Source organism: Triticum urartu, chromosome 3A (assembly GCF_056163025.1).
Source record: "Triticum urartu cultivar PI428250 chromosome 3A, HENAU_Tu73, whole genome shotgun sequence".
NCBI lineage: Eukaryota > Viridiplantae > Streptophyta > Magnoliopsida > Poales > Poaceae > Triticum > Triticum urartu.
In genome coordinates, this window is record NC_141875.1 from 325,194,280 (window position 1) to 325,200,279 (window position 6,000).

A 6,000-nucleotide genomic window follows, 5' to 3' on the forward strand; every position below is an offset into this window, starting at 1 on the left:
GAAGTGAGAACATTTTCTTTTATATCGAGGTGTTGAGTTGAGATTGTAATCAACTGAGAGTGAATGAAGTTAGCATCATTGGTACTGATATGGATTTTATGAGTTGTTACCCTATGAAGAAGAATTTTGACCATTTTTTTGAGGATATGAGAAATATGGTCTATGGAAGATTTGTGCATTTTAAGGGTGGTAGTACCCTGTAAGAACTGTTGACCCCTGGAAAAGATAAGGATACTCCACTGAGTGGATTTCAAACAAAATGAATACAAGTTTTGTCTCGATATGTGTGATACCCCAAGAGTATGTGGGATGAACTTGGAGACCGTCAGAAGTTTGGACCAGATGTGATCAAGGAGTCAGAAGAGAATGTTATGTTGATTTGAGATAGACTGAAGGTAGCTCAGTCTAGACAGAAGAGTTATACAGACTCAAAAACGCAAGGAGGTAATCTATGAAATTGGAGATAGAGCATGTCTTCGTGTGCCCCCTCTGCGAGGAGTTAAACGAATTGGAGTTAAGGGAAAGTTAGCCCCGATATTTGTAGGACCATACCGATTTATGGAGCGTATGGGAGAAGTGGCCAACAAGTTGGAGTCACCCGAAGGACTGTCAGGAGCACACTCTTGCTCAAGGAAAAACCCTGGAGGTAGATACGACGTTTATCGACATACGATTTTATAGGAGTAACGCAAAACCTGAGAGTTGTGAAGAAACGTTAGATGTTTGTTTGGCTTGCAGAATCAAGGGATTTATCCGAATTTGGTTCGTCGACAAGAGAAATTCTGCAATGCTTGTGAGGATGACCGAGAGTTAGAATGCGAGATTCGCTAAACCATATACATGGTAATGATTTGGGTGTGGGATGGATTGATCACCATACCGACTTACTCTTATTATTCGCCTTGCTATGTGGGATGGTAAATCTGAGTGACTTACCTATAGTAAAGAGACGACGATCAAAACCCTGTTTAAACCTTAGAATGGTAAGAATGTTTCCCCTTGTACAAGGCAGCTTTGCCAACCGTAGGTTATACGGTGAGGTTCAACCCAGACCCATTTCCTGCAGGAGAAACCATAAATTGTTGACCACCATGAGATATCGATAGTTGTTTAGTATTGGCGCCAGACCCGTCAGCTAAGAAGACCCAGTCTCGGAAGAACCTTACCTAGATGAAAGACTGAAGAATTGTGGTAAAGGTTATGCCACCACCGGAAGAGCCCAGATAAGGAATTATCCTGAAGATCCAAGAAGACCGACACTGTCAACAATAAAAATGGAGTATATGAGTTTTGATGGAACCGTAACCATGCTTTTAAGGGTGGTAGCACCCCAGACCCCGGAGACGATTGATAAAATTTTGAAGAGACCCCGAACCTAACCTATTTCTTTCTAGCCTCTCCGAATCTCGAGGACGAGATTCATTTTAAGGGTGGTAGGTTTGTAACATCCCAAAATTCTAAATTTTGGAATGTTATAATAAATAGATAGATAGATTGATTGTTTGATTGTTGTGTGATTGACTGAGTGAAATTCAAAACTTTTGGAAAGTTAAATGAGAAGGAATAAAAGGACTTTCCCAAACTTTCACCGTTGCATTTTTATCTCCATGAATTCAAATTCTTTTCAAATACAAAACCCTCGAGAGAAGATGACATGACTTCTTCCATTTAAATAAATGAAAAGGGTTTTTGAAAAGATTTGAATTTCATTTGAAAATATTTCAAATTCAGAAACTTTAAGCAACTCAATGATTTTCACGAGAGGAGATAAAATGACTTCTTCAAATTATGAAATATCAGTTGGGAGTTTCAAGGATCAAATTTAAAGTCCGTTTGAAATTATTTTCAATTTGAAGTTATTTGGGTTTTATTCAAATTATTTTTCTCCAAAAATAAAATATATAGAAATTAGGGTAAAATGATTCCCTACATTAGAAAAATTGAGAAAAATTTATTTGAAATCATTTTGGTATTTTTAAAATGATTTTTTTATTTTATTAGGGCAGTAGCACTCTTTGATTTATTTAAGATTGTGTGTATTTTATTTGACGTTATTAAAATGTTCAACTTGTAGGAAATCTTTTTCTGAAAATTTTGATATATTATATTCCTATGTAAAAAAATTTATTTATTTAGTTTTTAGTTTTTTCTTTCTCTGGAAAATGTTTTTTTAATAAACTTCTGGACCGACCGGACCGTGCCGGCCCAGCCAGCCAGGCAACGGCCCAGCCGGCCCAACGCCGCACCCCGGTCGTCCCCGACCTCCAGCGGGGAGTCCAGCTCCCGCCCGACACCGCTGGCGCCGCCGTCTTCGCCCCGGCCTCCTCCTGCCCCTTCCCCACGCCACCTCCTCGCCCCTCCTCATAAAATGCGCCGCCCCGGTGCCCGTCTCTCCTCCTCCCTTGCCTCGCACCTCACCGCATCTCGCCGCCGCGCCCTAGCACCGTCGCCTGCCGACGGACTTTGCCGCCAGCGTTGCTGCTCGCCCACACCGCGCCACCGCTCCCCGCTGTCGCGCCGCGCCTTGCTGCTGCTCGCCCGCAGCCATCGCCCCGCTCCTCGCCGACGCCCGCCGCCGCGGGAAGCTGCCGGAGTTTCGTCGCCGGTTTTCCAACGGAAAACCGCCCCGACCGGTAAAACCCTAGAACGGTTTTGATTTCGGTTCTATTCGGTTAGTTAGGTTTAGATCAGTTTTCTTTTTAGTTAGGTTTATTTAATGGACGTTCATTAGTTAGGGTTCTCTAGCGAACGATTTCGTTCGGTAGTGTTCTGTACCGAACGTTCGCTATTTAGATTTTTTTCTTTTTTCTGTTTATTTATGTCAGGGGCCTATTCGTGATGAACTTTCTTTACAGTTTAGTCCCTGAACTTCAAACGATCATTACTTTTCACTCGTTTGTCCAAATCCAACGAAACCAACGCCCACGTCTTCGTTATGATCCCCTCTATCCATTAAAACAACTCACACATATTTTTGAAATTTTACAATTTGAATTAGATCAGATTTAGATTTACACTTTGTTTGATCATAACTTGAGTTTCGTAACTCCGTTTCAGTTGATTCTTTTTGCAAATCGAAGCTCTTGACCTAAACCTTCTGATAAGGCCAAATTCATATAATTTTGGCACTATTATAAATTGTTTTATGTTGCAAGAGTTATTTGCTTGGTTTTGACATTTTCCGAATTGTTTTCTTTGTTCTCTCCGATCTTTGAGTGGTTGTTTATGTGTGGTTACTATTGCTTGCTTACGATAGATTGACCGGAGTGTGACGAGTAGAACTATCAAGAGTTTTGAGTGTGAATCATCTTCATCAACATTGCAGGCAAGTTCACACTTTGATCATATCCCTTTATCACCCAGTTTTTATGCATTAGTTCCAATCCTCAAACATTGCATGGTTAAGATGTGATTTTAACATGTGGGTTGGGAAGTAGTTGATGAGGTAGAACCTATTGCTCTGTTACATTCAAACCCTTGGGAGTTACTTATTCGAATTGCTTATATTGCTATGCTATGCTCGTAGACGTGGTTTCGGTGAGTGAAATCCATGACAGATGTGAGATTGTTAATTAATGGTTCAACTTAAGGTGGCAACTTAAATACACATCTGGGTGGATTGAGGCACCTGGGTATTCCAGCGATTACCTGTTTTTCTTTATTGACCGCCACCCATGCTCAAAGGGATCATGAGATTATTCATACTAGAAACTTCCGTGTGCAGCCACAAGCTATTATGGGCTCTAGCATAGTTGATTAAGTTGTGCGAACTCTTACAGTGGTAGACTAGCAGATGTAGGGGAAAGTAGGTGTAACAGTGTACCCGATCGTAAGGTGCTAGTGCTTCTGAAAGACTATGTCTCGGTCATCCGTTTCTCAAACACCATGTAGTGCGAGAAACCAAACGGAGGTGGTCGAGTCTTGTGGGGAAAAGTGCGCAAACCTCTGCAGAGTGTATAAACTAATCATGATTTGCCGTGTCCCCGGTTATGGACATCTTGAGTATCTAGTACCTGGATTATCATGTGAATCTCATCATGTTACTCTAATTAATTTTGTTGGGTTTTAATGATGATGCTTAATTGGGATTGAGAATGCTATCAACCATTCTCAATGTTTAACAACTACCATGATAGTTAAATAAAATTTCTTCCTTTGTAGTAGGGAAAAATTGGCTGTACGCAAAACTGTAACCATAGAGCTTTTCCACTAGCCAAATATGCATGTAGTGATAGCCATTGTTCATCATTCTCTATGGTGTGAATTTGCCAGTACATTCAATGTACTGACCCTTTGTGGCTGCAACGTCTCATGTTGCAGGATTATCTTACGACGATTAAGTGATACATTAGGGTTAGGATTTCTACACTCAACTTTGTCGTTGGTGTTGATGGGAATCAACAACCTTCTTACTTCCGCTATTTGGATTGAGGTAATAGTATTTGCGTTACTGTATACATGTTATTTACCTCTGTTATAAATCCTTGAGTACTGTGTGTGTCAGCATACCGATCCAGGGATGACACTTAAGCACAGAGACTTGATCCATTCGGGTCGGGTCGCTACAGTGTGCTAGCCATAACATCACATTACCAGGTTACCTAGAGGACAATGTTATAATTTTGAAAAAATGTTCCACTCATCAAATCTGCCCGAGATTCTGATCTGATTGGTCTCAGGATACTTCAAACTCAACATGCCTGAGAAGGAAAAGGGGTGCGACATAAAACGACGAGGTGATGTTGCAAGAATCTTGAGAAATGAACTATGGAAGCAAGCCCAAGAACATGAGTTGGATTGAAAGACACACATGAACATGTCGTCTAGGACAATCATGACCTCATGGGAGTCTTACAACAGAAAGCAAGCAAGTTCTAGTTGGAAACCATCATCGACGAGATCATAGTCTTTTGTAAGTCCGGATTAGCTCTTACAAATGAACTCCTTCTCCTTGTACAAATCAGTCAGTGGCTTGGTGTTCTAGGAAATTCATATGGAGTGAAGGTACCAAATCTATCAAACCAGAGATTACTTTTGACATGCAAGAATGATTTGGGATGATCCCAGTGGAAGCAAAACAAAACTTTCTCATATTCACAGCGGCAGCTTGCATCAAATGCACGTGAACTTAGAGAAGATACTCCTTGCATCAAACAAATACTTTATGAGCTAGGCTCAAGGATAATGCTTTCAAAAGTTTCATCATGAACCATGGAGAAGATGAGGATGTGGCCGATGGGCTCAGCAACAATCCATCGAGATTTCGATAGGGATGGATTTCCATAAGTATGTGAACAAGGTGATAACAATGACTGGACCAAATTCTATAATGTGTATGCCTAAGGAAAACATCCACAATTAAACATTGATCGAAGGGTGCACTCAGAAATCTGGACTAGGTAGCACGATCAATGTTTAGAATGTTGATTCAATAGTCAACACACAAAGCACGAAATTATCATCCATTAGCTCCAAACAAATAGGGTTGCTAGAAGTTTTGAATTTACACATCGCAGTCCATTGTCGGTATTCCGGTTAGAAACAATACGGAACCAAGAAATCAATGGAGATGGCGAGAAGTATCACTATATAAAGAATTCTTAAGAGGTGGAGCAATTCTCACAACATCCTTGACATAAACGATGGTAATACTCCATGGTAGAGCATAACATAAGCTGGATAGCAAGGAACTCAAGGTACAACACAAAACACAAACAAGTTTGTCTTGGAGGGAAGGCAAGAATGTCGTCGATGGTAACACAAATCATCGAGGGGGAAGGATGATATTTCTCATCATGAATTCAACCTTTTGGAGGAAGTCAGAATGTTAGCGATGATCATGACACATTTTGTCGAAAGGTTTCATGAAGATGTAATCGATCAACGACGACATCAAGCAAAAGGAATGATGAAGTGAAAGTTATGGGAACGACAGATAAGATGCAAGCTCGGAATCAGAGTTGCTTTTCAAGACAACAAAATGATGTTGAAAACTCGACG